The following is a 19,846-nucleotide window of genomic DNA, read 5'->3' on the forward strand; positions in this document are numbered from 1 at the left end:
ATGTACATATGTATACACATTCATTTACACGAACACATACTACTCCTGTAATACAAAGTTAGAGACTTTTGAGATTAACTAAAGGTCCAAACAAATCAAGTACAGCAGTTTTAGTACCAATAATTTTGAGAACTTTTAGAGATAAATTTCAAAAATCTACAGTACACCCACACAATATAGTCAATTTATTTTCAAAGGTACCAAAGCAATTTTGTCTTTTCAACAAAATGATTTTGGAACAACCTGACATCTGCATGTTAAAAGCAAAAAGAAATTTGAATCATACTCTGACCCATGTACAAAAATTTCCTTGAAATGGACCACAGACCTAATTGTAAAACCTAAAACTCTAGGCTTCTAGAAGAAAACACAGGAGAAAATCTTTGTAACCTTAGATTAAGTAAACATGTTAGATAAGACACAAAAAGAACGAGAGAAGAAAAAAACTGACAAATTGGACTTCCATCAAAATCTAAAAATTCTGCTCATTTAAGGAGATCATTAAGAAAAGGAAAAGACAAGCCATAGTACTGAAAAAAATATTTGTAGAATACATATCTGATAAATGACTTGTATCCAGAAAAGACAGACGTCTCATAACTTAATAAGAAAACAAGAAATCCAATTTAAAAATGGACAAAAGACGTGAAAATACACCCCACACCAAGACATATGGATGGCAAATAAATATGAAAAGATGCTCAGCATCACTAATCATCAGAAAAATGCAAATTAAAACCACAATGACATACCACTGAACACCTTTAACAATGGCTAACATTAAAAATCCAAAAATACTGGGGCCGGCCCGGTGGCACAAGCTGTTAAGTGCACACGCTCCACTGCGGTGGCCCGGGGTTTGCCAGTTCGGATCCCAGGCGTGCACCGACGCACTGCTTGTAGAGTCATGCTGTGGCGGCGTCCCATATAAAGTAGAGGAAGATGGGCACGGATGTCAGCTCAGGGCCAATCTTCCTCAGCAAAAACAGAGGAGGAATGGCATCAGATGTTAGCTCAGAGCTGATCTTCCTCACACACACACAAAAAAAACCTAAAAATACTAAGTGCTTGCAAGAGTGGGAAAAATAGGTAGGAACAAAAAAATTGTACAGTCACTTTGAAAAACAGTATGGCAGTTTCTTATAAAATTAAACATACACATCCCATATTACTCAGCAGTCCCTACTCCTACTTATTTACTCAAGAGAAACGAAACATATGTCCACACAAAGAGCTCTATATTGTTCACAGAAGCTTTATTATTAAAAACTCAAAAACTGGGGGCCGGCCCCGTGGTGTAGAGGTTAAGTGCGCGTGCTCCGCTGCTGGCGGCCTGGGTTCGGATCCCGGGCGCATACCAACACGCCACTTGTCAGGCCATGCTGTGGCGGTGTCCCATATAAAGTGGAGGAAGATAGGCACAGATGTTGGCCCAGGGCCAGTCTTCCTCAGCAGCGAGGAGGACTGGCATGGATGTTAGCTCAGGGCTAATCGTCCTCATCTCCCCCCACCACCCCAAAAAAAACCTCAAAAACTGGAAACAAAACGACCATTAGCCAGATGAATGAACAAACTCTGGTAAATTCATACAATCGAATTCTACTCAGCGATGAAAAGAACTTATTGATAAATGCAACATGGATGAGTTTCAAAAGCAATATTCAAAGCTAAAGTCAATACTATGTGATTCTATTGCTATGACATTCTGTAAAATGCAAAACTATAGGGCTAAATCAGATCAAGGACTGGAGGTGGAAGAGAAATGACTATAAAGGAATTTGAAGGAACTTCTGGGGTGAAGGAAATATCTCATATCTTGAAGGTAGTGGGGGTTTCATGACTGAGCATGTCTGTCCAAAGTTACAGAACTGAACACATGAAAAAAGTGGCTTTTACTGTTTGTAAATTATTCCTTAATTTTTAAAATTTAGCAATACAATTATGCTTCGTTATGTCAACCATTTTACAAACATTTATGGAGAATCTACCGCATATCAAGCATTTTTAAGGGAAACATAGCATCCCAAAATCAATAATATTCAACATTTCAAAAAAAGGCAATTTATTCAAAGTCGCCGTCTTTCACCTATTAGATTAACAAGAATGAAAAAGATAATATCCAGTATTGTTAAGGGTGTGGGAAAAATGGGCTCTTTCACACACAGGGTTGGTGGAAATAGAAACTGTTACAACCTTTTAGAGATGTAATTTCAGTTTTAATTAAAAATAAACACATATAACCAGTAATCCCACTTCTAAGATACATTACAGAAAAAAATAAGCACAACTGCACAAAGATGTATATTAAAAATTGTTCATTGCCACAAAAGGAATAAAACAGTCTAAATGTCCATCGAGGGGGAAATGGTTTAATAAATTTGTCGTAGCCATAAAATACAAAATTATGCACTCATTAAAAATAGGGAAAAATAGGCAAGTTATAAATCTAGACAAGAAATAGTGTCCACAGGAGTTAAGTAATAACCAAATTGTAGAATACCACAAATCCCATCTCTAAAAAAGGGCATGATGCACAAAGAAATATACAAGATATATGTGTTATGGGTCTAGGAAAAAAAGGAAAGCTACACGCCAACTCTTGATACCACTGGTAAGATGCTTACTATATTGTCTGAGTATTACAAAGAGCATATATTAAACATTGTAATTTTTAAAATCATATTTTAAAATTTTCATTTAGTTTCTGATAACCATCTAACAGACTCATGTTACTGGTTAGGAAACATGAATTTAGAACAAAGGCTGAAAGTGTGAAAATTCATTTAGCACTACTAGTAAAACAAAAAAGTAATCGACATTATGCCTACAGTAGTGACAATTTATGGTTAAAGTCTGAGTGTGCTAAAATATTACCAACTAATTGGAGATAGGATTGAGAAGGCCGATGTGAGTGAAACAAACCAGTAAAGATACCATGCTAGAATTTAAAATGAGCAGCTACATACCAAAATAGTAGTAAAGAAAAACTTACTGCGTAGGTCCTAAGGTGTACTCTCCAACTTTAATGCTTCCAAAAGGTAATTTAAAAACATTTGATATACTTACCTGATATGGTACTATTTTTTCTGATAACCTGATATTAAACTAATGATCTTAGAAACAAAAATATAATAAACTGAACCCGAACTGTGAAACATCAGTTCATATGCAGTCATTAAAACATTGTCAAAGACTATAAAAACAGAGGAAAAAACATTGAAAAACAGTATAAAATTTGCAACTAAGGTATGATTTCAATAATGTGAAGGCAATGTACGCACTTGGGCAAAAAAATGAAATTAATTTTTTAGATCTACTATAGCAAAATATTTACCAGATTACAATAGAAAAGACACGGTAGCGCCGGCCCCGTGGCTTAGCGGTTAAGTGCGTGCTCCGCTACTGGCGGCCCAGGTTTGGATCCCTGGCGCGCACCGATGCACCGCTTCTCTGGCCATGCTGAGGCTGCATCCCACATACAGCAACTAGAAGGATGTGCAACTATGACATACAACTATCTACTGGGGCTTTGGGGAAAAAAAAGGAGGAGGATTGGCAATAGATGTTAGCTCAGAGCCGGTCTTCCTCAGCAAAAAGAGGAGGATTAGCATGATGTTAGCTCAGGGCTGATCTTCCTCACACACACAAAAAAAAGACACAGCAATACAAGCAAGATGATTTTGTACTCCATCAATTCTCTTTAATCTCAGAGATCTCTGAAATGGCATCTCCATTCTTATTAACAGAACTTCTCCATTATCCATATAGTGATAAAATGGCTAGACCTACAAATAATCATAAAAGCTAATTAAAACTGGTAACTTCAAACACTTGGCTACAACCACCACCACTACATACTAGCATCGAAATGCACAATCAAAAATTCACCCTAGGAGGAGCCTGGAGTGTCAAGATAGCCATCTATAACAAGTGATAAGAACTGCAACATCTTTGCTCAAGTAGTTCTGGGGGAAAAAAAAATTTCACTCATTGCAAATTACTGACATGAAATTTCATGACACACTTTGGTGGCTAGTTCAATGCTGGAGAAAATGGCCAAAATGAAAACTGCTAAGAAGTCAAGACACTACGTCATCTTATTAAAAAAAAAAAAAAAGAAACCAAAAGAAAATGACATTTAGAAAAAAATCTACAATAATTTTTCAGAACTGCAAAGTTATATACTATATCTTGCTTCTTATAAAAAGAATAAGATGTTGGGCCGGCCCCGTGGCTTAGCGGTTAAGTGCGTGCGCTCCGCTGCTGGCGGCCCCGGTTCCGATCCCGGGTGCGCACTGACGCATCGCTTCTCCAGCCATGCTGAGGCCGCATCCCACATATAGCAACTAGAAGGATGTGCAGCTATGCAATACAGCTATCTACTGGGGCTTTGGGGGGGGAAAAAATAAATAAATAAAATCTTCAAAAAAAAAAAAAAAGAATAAGATGTTTAGTAACAAGATGCAGTTCTCTTTACCAGAAAGAAACTATGTTACCAATATGTCTATGCTAGGACACAGCTTCTCTCTACTACTGGATACTTATTCCCTTTCCCATCTAGGGCCCCTCACTCACAGCTGGGCTCACACTAGTCAGGCCCAGGCCTTTTCTCCCTGAGCCATGAACTATACTCATTCTCAACAGCTAACCCCATATTAAAACTTTCTTTAAAATGACTTTACCAGGCCAGCCCCAGTGGCCTAGTGGTTAAGCTCAGCGTACTCTGCTTCGGTGGCCTGGGTTCAGTTCCCGTAAGCGGACCTACACCACTAGTCTATCAGTTGCCATGCTGTGATGGTGGCTCCCATACAAAATAGAGGAAGACTGGCAACAGACGTTAGCTCAGGGCAAATCTTCCTCAAAAAAAAAAAAAAAAAAAAAAAAAAAAAAGACTTTACCAGTCAAAACAGCAATGCCTATCTCTTTAGAACAGCAACCTTCAATTTGATGTGGCAGACCAAAGTGTCACAACGACATCTAAGAACCAGTGATAGGGGCCGGACCAGCAGTGTAGTGGTTAAGTTCGTGCACTCCACTTCAGCAGCTGGGGTTCACAGGTTTGGATCCCTGGTGCAGACCTACACACCGCTCATCAAGCCATGCTGTGGCAGCGTTCCACGTAAAAAAAAATAGAGGAACACTGGCACAGATATTAGCTCAGGGCAAATCTTCTTCACCAGAAAAAAAAAAAAAAAAACAGTGGTAGAAATAAATGATAAATGTTAGTTGTGAATTAAGCCTTATCTTTTCTCAAGCCCCAAAGGTAAGGAGGCAAGTTTTGAAGTCTAGAAGCTATTAAAAGTGACCAAGCATTAAGACACGGAAATGCTGTCCCACAAAAATAAAAGCATGTATTTATATTATGCTTTAAAGTTTAACAAGTAACCTACACATTCCTTTATCTCCCTGAAATAGGTAAGTTATTAGCTTCATTTACAGAAAATGAAACCAATGTTTAGAGAGCCTAAGGAAAGGAGTTCGAGGTCCCCCAGTTATAGTTATGAGAGAGAGGGTTTGAAATCAGGTCTCCTGCCTCTAGTGATGTTTTCACTACACCTGGTTAAGAACAACTGCTTTGGAAGAATAGCCAGGGACACAGAAATACAAAAAAACTTTAAAGTCCAACTGTAAGCATACTGATACTGTTGGGAGGAGCCAAAAGCACAGAACAGGAATGTAACAGGGAATCCAAGAGAGTCATACTACAATACCACAATCCATACTACAATCCAACATAGCTACCATGGTATATCAAAATAGGGTAAAATCTCCAGAAATTAAAAGATAAAAATAAGCTGAGGCAGCAATCAAGAAACTGATTCTACTGCTTCTGAAGCCAGTCCAGAGTTCTGGGAAAGGAACCAATTTGTTTTATCAGCTCTTAAGTTTCCACAGGGAGATTAACTAAGTTATGTTTGTCAATTAAATTCTACTGAATTTAAGTTCAGAAACAACCCTTAAGTTTGTACCTCTCAAAACCAGCCTTAAAAAAGGGTCATTCCCCACCTCCATACCCACTCAGCAAAAAATGCGGTAAAAAATCTTATTTAAAGCAACCTATGAAAGAATTTTCAATCCTGATAATGGTTAATCAACAGCAATAATTCTGCAGCATAAGGAAGCTGTTAAAAAACTAAAGGCACTATTAGTACTTATAGATTTCCAGTAACTGATATCGAAATTTTCATTTTTGACCTCTCAAGTGAAATTCCTGCTACCAACAGTGCCGATACTATTCAAAATCAAGAGTTGTCTTTTGACAAATCAACTGCTCAGCTGCTAACTAAATACTCAATTCGACTATCAAACTATTCAAGACTTATTTTTTTCTCCTTCCTTCTGTACTTCTGATCCCCATCCACCCCACAAGCATTCTGGTTCTCTTCACTCTCAATACTTGTTCTTCATTGACCAATACTTCAACCTCAAATATTCAACAACCTGAACCATAACAGCTCTTAGATAGTACGCAATCCACTGGAGGTCCTCATCCTCCCTACAATTCCTTAATAACCTTTCAAAATTAAACAGCCTCTAGAGATTAAATAACACAAGGATACACATGACTAATCCTAAAAATTTAAGAAAATAATATCACCAAAGAAACAACAAAATTCAGTTCCAAGAAGTTCAAACTAATCCTACGGTCCATTTTTTAACACCAGGAATTTTGGATATCAAAAGGACCACTGAATACTAACAGGGCCAAATGTTTACTTTGAAACTTCGTTCACACGCCTAAAGCTATATGAACTGCCAAATATGGAGCTGAACAAGGAATTCCTATCTTCTTCCCCTCCAGCATACGGGGCTTCCTAACTGCCGTTAATGGTTCACAGATCCAGGTACACGCAATGCTAACATTTGGACGACTAGCACGAATTGTGGAGCCCTGAACCTAAAAAACCAGCATTTTAACTGAAGTTAATATCACAACAATCATATGGGGGGGGAAAGAGGAAACAACTTTGCTATTATTCCAGCTTTGGTGCACGTGGGTTTTGTTGTTGTTTTGTTTTAAAGAGAGCAAAGGCACGGCACCTCCCTTCCAAAAAAAAAAGAAACCTGTTAAGAAAACTAGATATACCTTAGAGGAAAAAAACTGATCTATGCGGAAAATGGTTGATGCAAATCTATATTTGCTCCAAAGCGGCACAGGGACATCTTAGGAAATCTGCTTATAGAGAAGCAGGTAAAATTCCATCATATTCGACTAATAAAATCAACACAATTCAGGGAAGCGTATATTCCTCCTCTTGACCATCCTTTCTGTTCCCCCCCAAAAAAGTGGAGAAAGAGGGAAACAAAAAAACCCATTTCCCAAAGCACTCAAACATCTTTTCGATTCCTGGGTCAATAAGGGAACGTTTGCATAAAAAGGGCACGAAGAAGGCGTTACGTTATATGTAATTCGGATCTCTGAGCACGTTCGGGATAAACCCGAGGGGAGTCGAAGACCACGGACCACTAGATACTGGATAACCAGAGCGGCGACTACCTTCAAACCCGGATTCTGTTTCGGTGCACAGAAATGGTGCCCGGAGGCCGCTACTTTCGCATCTGCGTCGCTTCTGCCTCCGCCGACACAGCCTCTTGTCCCCTCCCCCACGGGCGGGGCGGCGACGGCCTCTCCGCTCCCAGGGAACCGGCAATAAGAGACGCAAATGAGTCGGAAAGAAGGCTGGTGGGCTCCACACCCTAAAACATCCTCTCCAGAAAACCCACTCCGCACGTCCCACATTAAGCCTGCATCAGCGCGCCTTTGGGAGCCGCTGCGTCCCCCTTCCCAGCTCGCCACCTCATCCCCAACAGACCCCGGCCCCACCTGTGCCCTCAGGGCCCTCCGTCCGCACAACGCGGGCCGGCCGCTTCCCTTCCCACGCGGCCTCCCATCCTTCACCTGAGAGGAACGGCTCGGCTTCTCTCAAGCACACACGGCAGCGTAGGCAGCCGGCAAGAACAATGTCTCGCTCTGCCGCAACACCTCTGACAGCAGGGCTCACGGGACGGTTGCCTCGAGCCGCGGCGCGCGAAGGGAATGTCCCCTTCCGACCACCACACCGACCTCCCTTCCCGGCCCCCGTACACACCTCCAACCAACAGTGGGAGGGGGTACGTCGGCGCCGAGATCAGCAGGAGAGTCGCCGAGGACCGGCTGCCGCGGATTCTTCTCGCTTGCCGCCTCCCCCGTCCGCCAAACCTCAAGCCTCGGAAGCCGGAAAGCCGCGAGCTCGCTTCCCTTACAACCACCTCTTCCCGGGGGCCAGACGCTGCGGCGAGCGACAAGGAACACGGACGTCCCGCCCCCTTTTCCACCGCCCCCTCTTATTGTTTTACCCCTGCCGAAAGGCCTGGGGAACCCCCCAGCACGGCTTCAGCCAATCACACATCTCCTTCGCGAGCTGGACCCAACCTTCTCGCGTCCCTCTGCGAAGCACGCGCAGAACGCCGCCGCGCTCACGTACTCTCGCGCCCGGAAAGTCGGGGAACCGGAACCGGCCTCAAGCCGGGGCGAGAGTCCGCTGATTTGACGTCACAAGGGGGCTGCCTTTCTACTGCTCCTGCCTCGCCGCTCTCGAGATCGCGCGTGAACAGGAGCCGGTTCGCTGCTGCGCTGTCTTTTGGAGACCGATATTTCTGGTTCCTTTTGATTATTAATGTGATGAGGGAGAGAATTTAGTAATTTTCTTTCTGAACTAGGCGTCTGCAGGTTGCTGCTGTAGACAAGCATAAAATGCAGCCAGTGGTTTCAGCTGTTTGCACCCTAAACTCATCTATAATTGTTTATTAACCCGTCCTAGGATATGGATGTTTTAAGTTCCACCGAGAAGGTCAAATTCATCCTAACAGCTCAAAATAATATATATTACAGGGCCTACTGGGTGCTAGGCCGTGGGATGTAGAGAAAATAGGACGTGGCCTCCACAGAAGGGAAAAAGTCTATTTCTTTGCCCGTTCTGTACTTAGGTGTTGCTAAATACATACTAAGCATTTTACATACTAAGGCAGCTAAAAGGCTGAAATCCCAGGAGATACTGGGATTACAGCCCTGTCCTAGATCTAGGCCCAGGCTTGGCTCCAGGGTATAGCTGGGAAGACACTAGACACTGACTCTCCTGACCTTGATTCATGGAAAAAGCCAAATCGCCTTACAGTCAAGGAAGCCACTTTGCACCTTAGTTCTGGCAATGTTTCTCAGAGAATATCAAGACAGCAGAGGAATTTTGGGAGGAAATGGTGAAAGAAGTGAAAGGGCAATTAGGAAAGGAAATAGAACACATTTATTAAATGCCCATTCACCAAACATAGTGTGGGCATATGTATATACATTTCATTTGTTTTCTTCATAATCCTGTAGGAGCAATTTTAAGGTATTTTTCACATGTGAAAACTGAGGTTTACAGAGGCAACGCCAACATCTGAACCTCCAAAATTTACATTGTTTTTACCTTAGGTTGCTTAATCATTTTGTTATATGCAAAATATATGGGCTATCACTTTTATGAAATGAAATTTGACATGTTTTTCTTTAAAGCATCATAATACATTACATACAGATTGTCCTTTAAATCTGTTACTTATGTACCAGGCACTCTTTTACTTATGTAATTGTTTGAGCCTCACAATAACCCTATAAAGTCGTTACTATTTTTATGCCTGTTTTACAGATGAGGAAACTGAGACTCAGAGAGGTAAGTAACTTGCCCAAGGTCACAAGCTACTGTTTGGTGGGGCTGGGATTCAAACACAAGCAGTCTGCCTTCACACGCCATGCTGTTAACCACAAGCTATAAAATACTCTTATTGTGTTAATTGCCACAACTTATTTATCTCCTCTACTGTTGATGACATTTCAGTTGTTTCCAGTTTGGGGCTCTTATGCGCACCATGTCTCCTGGTGGGCAGGTACAAAAGTCTCTAGAGCAGTGGTTCTCAGAAATTAACGTGCATCAGAATCACCTGGAGAGCTGGTTAAAACACGGATTTCTGGACCCCACTCCCACTCTGATTCAGCAAGTCAGCGTTGAGGCCTGAGAATCTGCATTTCTAACAGATTCCAGGTGCTGCTGCTGCTGCTCTAGGAACCACACTTTAAAAACCACTGAGGGGGGACCGGCCCGGTGGCGAAGCAGTTAAATGCGCATCCTCCGCTGCGGCAGCCTAGGGTTCGGATCCCTGGCGCGCACCGACACACCGCTTGTCAAGCCATGCTGTGGCGGTGTCCCATATAAAGTAGAGGAAGATGGGCACAGATGTTAGCCCAGGGCCAGTCTTCCTCAGCAAAAAGAGGAGGATTGGCAACAGATGTTAGCTCAGGGCTAATTTTCCTCACACACACACACACACACACACAAAATAAATAAATAAAAACCACTGAGGGGCCAGCCCGGTGATGTAGTGATTAAGTTTGCATGCTCCACTTCAGCGACCTGGGGTTCACGAGTTCGGATCCCAGGTGTGGATTTACACACTGCTCATCAAGCCATGCTGTGGTGGCATCCCACATACAAGATCGAGGAAGGCTGGCACAGATGTTACAGGGACAATCTTCCTCAACGAAAAAAGGAAAAAAAAAAAGAGGAATATTTTCCTCTTTGGAACAGATGTTAGCTCAGGGCCAAGCTTCCCCACCAAAAAAAAAAAACCCTGATCTTGGGCTGGCCTGGTGGCGTAGTGGTTCAGTTCGCATGCTTTGCTTCGGCAGCCCAGGTTTTGCAGGTTCGGATCCTGGTCACGGGCCTACACCATGCATCAAGCCATGCTGTGGTGGTGTCCCACATACAAAGTAGGGGAAGACTGGCACAGATGTTAGCTCAGGGACAGTCTTCCTCACAAAAAAAACCAACACTGATCTATAGCATGGGTTGGCAAACTTACACCATAAAGGAGCACATAGTAAATATTTTACATTTTGGGGGCCACAAATGTTCTCTGTCACATATCCCATCTCCCCCATTTTTTAATCCTTTAAAAATATAAGAAATATTCTTAGCTTAGTTCTAGGACTATACAAAAACAGGCCTCAGGCAACTCCTGCTCTAGGGTATATACCAATAAGTGGAGTTAATGGGAAAAAAGATTCAGCTACTTCAAGTTTAGTAAAAAACCCTAAACTGTTTTCCTAAGTGGTGATTTTTACTTCCTAAATGTCTCTCAAGTCTGTCCCCTCTGAATGACTCTCCATACTTAGAGGCTCTGCTCAGGTTCAAGCCTCTTTCATCTTTCCTGAATGATTACAGTAGCCTCCTAACCAATCTCCCTGCCCTTTAAAGATAACCTCCATGAAAGAGTGCCTCCCCTAACGCTGTAAAGCAGGGAGACCAGTATGAATTGTATTCATTCCAGTGGTTCAAGCCAAAAACCTTTAAGTTACCCTTGACTGTCTTTTTCTCACAGCACACAGCCAATCATCAGTAAATTTCTGTTCCTCTACATTCAACATTTATTCTGAATTAAGCACTTATCATTTTACTGCTATTATTGTAGTCCAGGCCACCATCACCTACTGCAACAGCCTTCTACTTGGTCTCCATGCTTCCACTCTTATTCTGCTATAGTCTGTCCTCACAGCGACCAGATCCTTTACAGCTATAAATCAGATGACATTCTCAAAACCTTCCAAAGGCAACACAATAAAATCCCAAGTCCTTACCGTAGCCTACAAAGGCTACTTGATCTAGTCCTTACCTATTACTTGCACCTCTTTTCTTACCACTGTTTCTCTTATACACCCCAGCTCTACTTTTGACACTCCAATCACATTCCCAACCCAACATGGGCCTTGGATGTGAGCCCTTACCAAAAGTCTGTGAAAAATCAAAGTAAACTGTATCTACTGATTTCCCCAAGCACTTCTATTCAAATATCTCACTCATCCATTCTAAAGGTTAAGTTAGGTATGATTTTCCTTACACAAACCACCCTTCTTAGAATTGCAATTAACCTAATACTGCTTAAATAGTCTACTAGCTTGTCTAAGCTGTATTCTGTGGTTATTTTGTATTCTCTATATATTATGTAGTTCCTAGGTTCTCTTCTACATTGTTTTTTTTTTTTAATAAATATAAGTCAAATGGTAATCTACGAGTTGTCTCACAGAGCATCTACTTACTAATAGCTTACAGGATTCTTTAAAACTCCTGGATTCATTCATTCAGTAGCCACCGCTGAGTGCCACTGTATCAAGCAGAGCACTAGGCTCAGGATGAGGCAAAAATAACTGAAACATAGTGTCTTCAGGGAATTGGAAAAGGGAGGGAGGGAGGGAGAGAAAGAGAGCAAGAGGAGGAAAGAGAAAAACAGAAAAAGACAAGAAGACATAGAAAAAGAGGGAGAGTCAAAGAAAGACAGTAGGGAGACAATGACACTAGAGGGTACTGCCAAGTGATATTACACTGGGGATACCGAAGAGCACTTTGTACTTCTCCTTCATAACACTGATTGAATTTTTAAATTTATAATTTGAATTTATAGTTTAAAATATCTGATAATCCCCCCCATCTCTTTTGAGTGCACGCACACGCGTGCACACACACAGTGTAAGCTCCATGGGAGAAGAACTCCTGTTCGCCTCTCCGATCCAGCACCTGGTACTGGCCCACTGAAAGTGCTCCCTAAGGTGCTCCATAAAGTGGCTGAGTGACCAATGTGAGACCACAGAGGGAGGCACAACAGTCCTTCTCGTGGGCTTCTAGTATTTTTGATATTTTTGCCCTAACTTCTAGAACAGAATATGATTTATTTTTATTCTTTTTTTGATTAATAATAATAGTTTTTAAGACTGCGGATTTTTCCTTGCCTATAGTTTAGGCCACATCCCACAGGTTTTATTCACTACCTTTGTATTCTAAATAGTTTGGAAGTGTAGTTTAGATTTCTTTGATTCAGTTATTGTCTAGAGAGAGTTGATTGAGAATGTCTAAATAGTCTGGATTTTTAAATTTAAACTTTTTATTTTTACTTGTTTTAGTGCTTGTAGTGTGTGAGTGTGGCATATACATTTCTGTGCTTTGTGGAATTTGTTGAGATTTCTTCTTTGTGGCCTAATATATGTACAATTTTTGTAAGTTGTCTATAAAACTGTAGTCTATTGAAATCATATTTTACTGTCTTAATTTTTTTCTCTTTGTAGTAGTTTTTACAATGTATCTTTAATTTTTATGTGTGTGTGTGTGTGAGAACGATCAGCCCTGAGCTAACATCCAATGCCAATCCTCCTCTTTTTGCTGAGGAAGATTGGCCCTGGGCTAACATCCGTGCCCATCTTCCTCTACTTTACATGGGACGCCGCCACAGCATGGCTTGATAAGTGGTGTGTCAGTCCACAGCCGGGATCTGAACCCCAGGCCGCCAAAGCAGAGGGCATGAATTTAACCAGTACGCCACCAGGCCGGCCCCGCAGCCCCGCATTTTTAACTTTTTATTGAAATAATTTCATAGATCCTGAAAAGCTGCAAAAATAGTAAATGAATTCCCATATGCCCTTCACCTACATTACTCAAATGTTAATATTTACTACATTTGCTTTATCATTCTCATTAATTTTCTCTCTCTGGCTCATCTCCCGTAGGCTGTCAATTCCCTGAGGACACCACATTTCAATTGTTTTTCCCTCATCCTGTGCCTAGTACTATGCTTGCTACATTGGCACTCAATGGTGGTTACTGAATGAACAGATCCAGGAGTTTCCAAGAAACCTGTAAGTGGTTATTATGAATACTCTGTCAGACAACTGGTAGATTGTCATGTGACCTCTATCCATAAAAAAGCATCTAGCAGAGACTCTAGTTTAAATTTTGTTCTGACATGATGTCCCCTTTACCCCTCAACACTTCAGTGTGTATTTCTTAGAAGATAAGGGCATTCTCTCTTTTTTTTTTTTTTGCTGAGGAAGATTCACCATGAGCTAACATCTGTGCCAATCTTCCTCTATTTTGTATGTGGGTCACCACACAGCATGGCCACCGACGAGTGGCGTAGGTCCATGCCCAGGAACTGAACCTGGGCCGCCGAAGCGGAGCGCACTGAACTTAACCACTAGGCCACGGGGCTGGCCCCAAGGACGTTCTCTTATATAACCACAATTATCAAAATCAGGAATTAACATTTATACAATATTATAATCTATAGACATTCAAATTTGATCAGTTGTCCAACTAATATCCTTTATAGCAAAAGGGAAAAAAAATTTTCTGGTCCAGGATACAATTCAGGATTACAAATGCATTTACTTATCATGTCACTTTAGGTCTTCCATAGTCTAAAGTGGTTTCTCATTCTTACTTTTTCTTTCCTGACCTTGGTATTTTTAAAGAGTACAGGATAATTATTTTGAAGAATGCCTCTGAATTTAGTAACCTCTGATGTATTCCTTATATTTAGATCTAGATTATGTATTTTTGGCAAAAATACCAGAGAAGTACTGTTCTGTCCTTCTCAGTGCATCATATCAGGAGGCACTTGGTGTCCATTTATCCCATTACTGGTCATGTTAGCTTTCATCACTTGGTTAGTGCAGCCTCTGCTGGGATTCTCCACTGTACAGTTACTATTTTTCCCTTTATAATTAATAAGTATCTGTGTGGGGTTGTACTTTGAGACTATGTACATATCTCATTTCTCATCATACTTGCACCCACCAGTTTCAGCATCCATTCATAACTCTTGGCCCAGTTAGTTTTTGTTATGGTGGCTGCCAAATTGTGATTTTTCTGATTCCATCATTATTTCTCCATTTATTAGCTGCAATTCTATTATAAGGAGGACTTTTCCTTCTTTCCCATTTATTTTTTTATTCTTTTATTTATATCAGTGTAAACTCATGGATTCCTATTTTATAATCCATTACTATCAACATTTATTTTCATGCTCACATTGTTCCCAATTTGGCCAGTGGAAGCCCCACCAAGTTAGCTCTTGTGCATTATACATTTTAATTTTACATTATTTGGCACGTAAAAATGAACTAATATATCTTTTCAAAAAATGAAAAAGAACAAAAAGTGACAAGGGCCTAAGAGAAGACAGTGGCAAGGAAAAAAGAAACTTGAGAAGTATACAGATGCCAAAAAATGTGATGATTAACTAGACATGGGGAGGAAGGGAGAAACTAGGATAGGATGCTTGGCTGGTTTTGTCTGGATGACAAAGGAGACATAGGTAATATTCTCTGAGAAGGGGAATATAGAACTTTGGTGAATGTTCTTCCAAATGTTTTTCTATTCATATACTTATATAAAATAACCTACTAGCTACTTCATTCAATACTTTCTGATCTAATGCCACCTTAGAAAGGTGTTCTCTGACCACTGAATCCAAAGGCACCCCAGGCACTCTCCATCTTTTACTGTGCTCTACTTCTGTTCATAGCACTTATTACTACCTGACATTATACCATTTGGTGGGTTTGGTGTTTTTTTAATTATTGGCCTCGCCAATAAACTGTAAGTTCCATGAGGGCTCAGATTTTGCCTCTTTTGTTCAACGCTGTATCTTTGCCCCAAAGGAGACATTAAAAAATAATTAGTGAATAAATATATATGTGCATATGTGTGTGTATATATATATAGAGAGAGAGAGAGAAAGAGAGGGAAGTGGGATCATAATTAAACATTGTTTTGCAGGATACTACTTTTTTTCTCTTAACAGTGTAACTTGGACATCATTTTATGTTGGAACATAGGTCTACTTAATTTTTTTTCAATGGTTACATAGGTGAGGAATGACTTCTAAGCTTAGAGGCAATAGAATAAATTATAAAGAAAATTATGAGGAGGTAACCAAAATAAATACAAGCTATGTACTTCTACATTCCTGCCACAAATTTGAGTCAAAGGACTAATAAAAACTAAGAAATCAATATGAAAATCTAATCAATAAACATGTAAAAGATGTCCAATTTATAGAAATAAAGGGCAAAGTATTAGTTAAACATATTTGAAGAGTTGTTAAACTGAAGCAATAGCAAACCATAAACAAACTGGCAAATATTTTTAAATGAAAATATCCAAAATGCAAAAATAAGCCCCTTTGTACATTTCTTTTGCAAGTAAATATTAATTCATCCTTTTTAAAAAGCAATTTGGCAAGATATACCAAAAGCTTTAAAATGTTTTTACTTTTTGAGCCAATAATTCCACTTCTGAGTATTTATCCCCCTTAGGATATGCACCAAGAAGTTCATTGTCATGTTATTTATTTATCCTCATTTAAAAACTGCAGGCATCTTAAATATCTAATAACAATGAATGGTTAAATAAACTATGACACATATTCTTGACACATCTACATCTAAAACTTGAATTTAAATATTTAAGAACACATTTTTATGTTACATTTTAATAATGTTTCAATCTTAAACACATTTATGATACAATCTTAAGTAAACAATATGGTACTCAGTTTTCTATTAAGTAGAAATATGTTTCATCTTTTTGGTCGGCTTAGGGTTTTTCTATATCTCCTACTTTTCCATTGTCATATGTTACTTTCACTTTCAAAAAAAATTTATTAAACAATTAAGGGATTGCCTTACTGCCTGAGGGAAGGGAAGGTTTTAACTTCTCATTCTCTCAGTTCTGTCTCCGTTTTGTCTCATAACATATAAATAAACATTTATATTTCCTGACTAGAAGTACCAAATCAAGCCATCAGAAGATATAAGTGGTAAAACAAAAGAAATGAATAAAGGAGAAACCAGACAAAGACAAAAATCTAACAATTGATGTTGATAAAGAAAAGATGCTGCCAGACGTACCATGGGACGACTGATAAATTTTTTTGTCCAAAAAAAAAAGAATCAGATCCGACCACCATTAGCAGGTGAATTTTTTAAAAGAGTAAAATTACTAGAATTATATTAACTGATCTCTATTATAGATTTCAGCATAAAACACATTTGACATTTTAATTTACAAAGCTTTTCCTCTACACCCTCTCATTTGACCATTTTCAACTTTACTGGATCTTAAAAGATCAAACAACTCCATTACCACCATTTTGCTGATGAAGTAATTGCGTTAGGGATGACTTGACATGCATGTTTAACGGCCACACAACCCACACAAATAAGGTTTATGTAGAACCCCAAAATATTAAGACTAGGCATTGAAGGGAGTCAAATCCAAATCCTTAAAGGATACTCCTTTTTCTTGGAGAGAATCTTTATTCATCACAATTGCAACCTTTCAAGACTTACATAACATTTAACCTTTTGAGACATGCATAAGGAATGTCTTGCACTCGCTACCAGTTCAATTAGTAAGGATTATGCAGCCAGCAGTGTGGTCTGGGCTCTGGAGCAGAGCTGCCTGCATGTGCATCCCAGCTTCATCTCATCACTTATTAGGTTGATTACCTTAGGCAGGATGTTTAGCCCTTTCTGTGCTTCAGTGTTTCTCATCTGGAAAATGGGGACAATAATATCTACCTTATTAGGGTACTGTGAAGATTTGATGAGTTAACATATGTAAAACGTTTATAACCATGCCTGGCACGTGGTAAATGCTCAATAGACATCAGCACTTAATGTTCGGTGCTTGAAAAAGCATATGCACCAATTGCTTTCAAATTATTCCTTTTTCATTGCTCACCGCTTTGCTCAGAAGTAACAACTTACATTTTTATAGCACTTTATAGTTTTCAAAACACTTTCAAACACATTATCTCATTTCAGTTTCACAAGCAATTCACAAAGTAGGCAAGCTGCACAAGGCTAAAAGTGGCTAATTTAGAAAGAGACCCCAGGCTCTTGCCACTATACCATCTCCCACTGCCAACTGACAACGTCCGTAGCCTTGGAGCAAGCCTCCCTGATTTAAAATGTGTTACTCGAGAATTTCAGGGCTCTCTCCGTGCAGCTGGCTCCTTTATAAAGCTTTTCGATGCAAAGAGAAACCCGCTCCCAAGAGTAGGATGAATTCATTCCTTTTCAAGCAGGAGAGGAGAAAGGCTATTATGGCCTGAAGAAAGAATCAGACGTTAATTTCTCCTGCAATCTTTCCATCCATTATCTTTGTAAGACTGGGACAGGTTAGGGTCTAAAAGATCTTCTTCCTCTCCATTTGATTTTTGTGTGTGAAATATATCACAAATCCAGAAAGGTGCATAAAACATTTGCATGGTCAGCCCACTTGTTAAGTATAAAATGTAACGATACGAGTGACTGCTATAGGTGGTGGATTTTAGCTATGTAACTTGTTTTGATCATATCTATTAAAGTCTTCAAGAAGAGGAGATTCTAAATGCTACCAGGGCTTGAGAGAATAAAGGTTGCAAACTCTAAGGAGGTCATTTCTTCAGAATTGAGAGACAGAGATCTCATCAAAAATCAACACCCAATGAATGAGGTTATAAGATTACAAAAGTAGGGGCTGGCCCGGTGCCGTAGCGGTTAAGTGCGCACGCTCCGCTGCTGGCGGCCCAGGTTCGGATCCCGGGCGTGCACCAAGGCACCCCTTGTCAGGCCATGCTGTGGCGGCGTCCCATATAAACTGGAGGAAGATGGGCACAGATGTTAGCTCGGGGCCAGTGTTCCTCAGCAAAAAGAGGAGGATTGGCATGGATGTTAGCTCAGGGCTGATCTTCCTCACAAAAAAAAAAAAAAAAAAAGATTACAAAAGTAACTCACCCCAAATAATGGTTTGTAAATTCTAATGGATTCTATCCAGTGCTCCGGAAGCGATGATGACAGCTGAGATCACCTCAGTCTAAGTGATCTAAGAATACAGAAATCCTGGAAAGTGTAACAGCTAAAGATAATGTAAATAAAAGAGGAGTCATCTGCCCCGAGTTGCCTGGAGTCCAAAAAATTATGACTTTGGAAAGAGGCAAAATTTCACCAGTGTTTATCCTGCACTGTCTATAGGTAGGGTAGACTATATTTGGCAGACACAAATATTTTAGCCATTACTGGGCTACTGAGTATGTTTAATTCTTCAAGCCTTACAGTCTGGATAGGAGATGCCTCAATGGGCCGGCCCCGTGGCTTAGCGGTTAAGTGTGCGCGCTCCGCTGCTGGCGGCCTGGGTTCGGGTCCCAGGTGCGCACCCATGCACCGCTTCTCCAGCCATGCTGAGGCCACGTCCCACATACAGCAACTAGAAGGATGTGCAGCTATGACATACAACTATCTACTGGGGCTTTGGGGGAAAAATAAATAAATTAAGTAAAAAAAAAAAAAGGATATGCCTTGAGGTTATCCAATTCTTTCCTCTTTAATGGGGGCTCTGGTCAGCGAATATTCTGTTTATTGGAAAGGCATGTCTCCCTTTGTGAAATGGCATTCTGGTGGGTCGTTAATCAGTCTCGGAGGGATAAAGTTAGTGTCAACCAGTGTCACTGAGCCAGATTTCCTCATAGGGGGAGGAGGGACATTGTACTGCGAGAAGCCAGAGCTGAGGAGCAAATTCTCCACTTACATCTAGGAGTATGAAACACATGGGATCAAATCCCATTTTCTTCACTAACTAGTTTTCTGACAGCAGTCAGGTTAGTTCACTTTGACCTTTAGTTTCCTCATGGACAAACAGCCAACTTTAGGGCTGCTGGGAGGATTATTTATAGTGTTTAGCACAGTTTCCAGCATAGTGGGTATATGGATCTGATTCCTGTTGTAAAACAGTGGCAGACCTTCAACATCAGGGGACCCCTACACGGCGCTACATGGAGTCATAAACAGAAGCTAGCCCAGGTCTACCCTCCATCCTTCCACTCTCCATTCTCTTCTTGGGTCAAATGCTTGCTTTGACAGTGCAGAGAAACCATGGCATAAGTGTTTGTCTTAAATAGACAGTCAGATTCAGAGGGAAGAGGAAAAGGATATAGTACTTTTCAAAACAAATTTGTT

General features: G+C 40.4%; 1 protein-coding gene across 2 annotated transcripts in view; it reads right to left on the reverse strand.

Moving 5' to 3' along the window:
- G3BP2 (G3BP stress granule assembly factor 2) overlaps positions 1 to 8,173 on the reverse strand; it is a 32,222-nt gene extending 24,049 nt beyond the window's left edge. For both annotated transcript variants that reach the window (XM_058547272.1, XM_058547271.1), the window contains exon 1: positions 8,091 to 8,173. The gene's annotated coding sequence lies outside the window, so the exon portion shown is untranslated. The remainder of the gene's footprint in view (positions 1 to 8,090) is intronic.
- Between the last annotated feature and the right edge of the window lie 11,673 nt (positions 8,174 to 19,846).

This window comes from Diceros bicornis, chromosome 8 (genome assembly GCF_020826845.1).
Source record: "Diceros bicornis minor isolate mBicDic1 chromosome 8, mDicBic1.mat.cur, whole genome shotgun sequence".
Classification (NCBI taxonomy): Eukaryota; Metazoa; Chordata; class Mammalia; order Perissodactyla; family Rhinocerotidae; genus Diceros; species Diceros bicornis.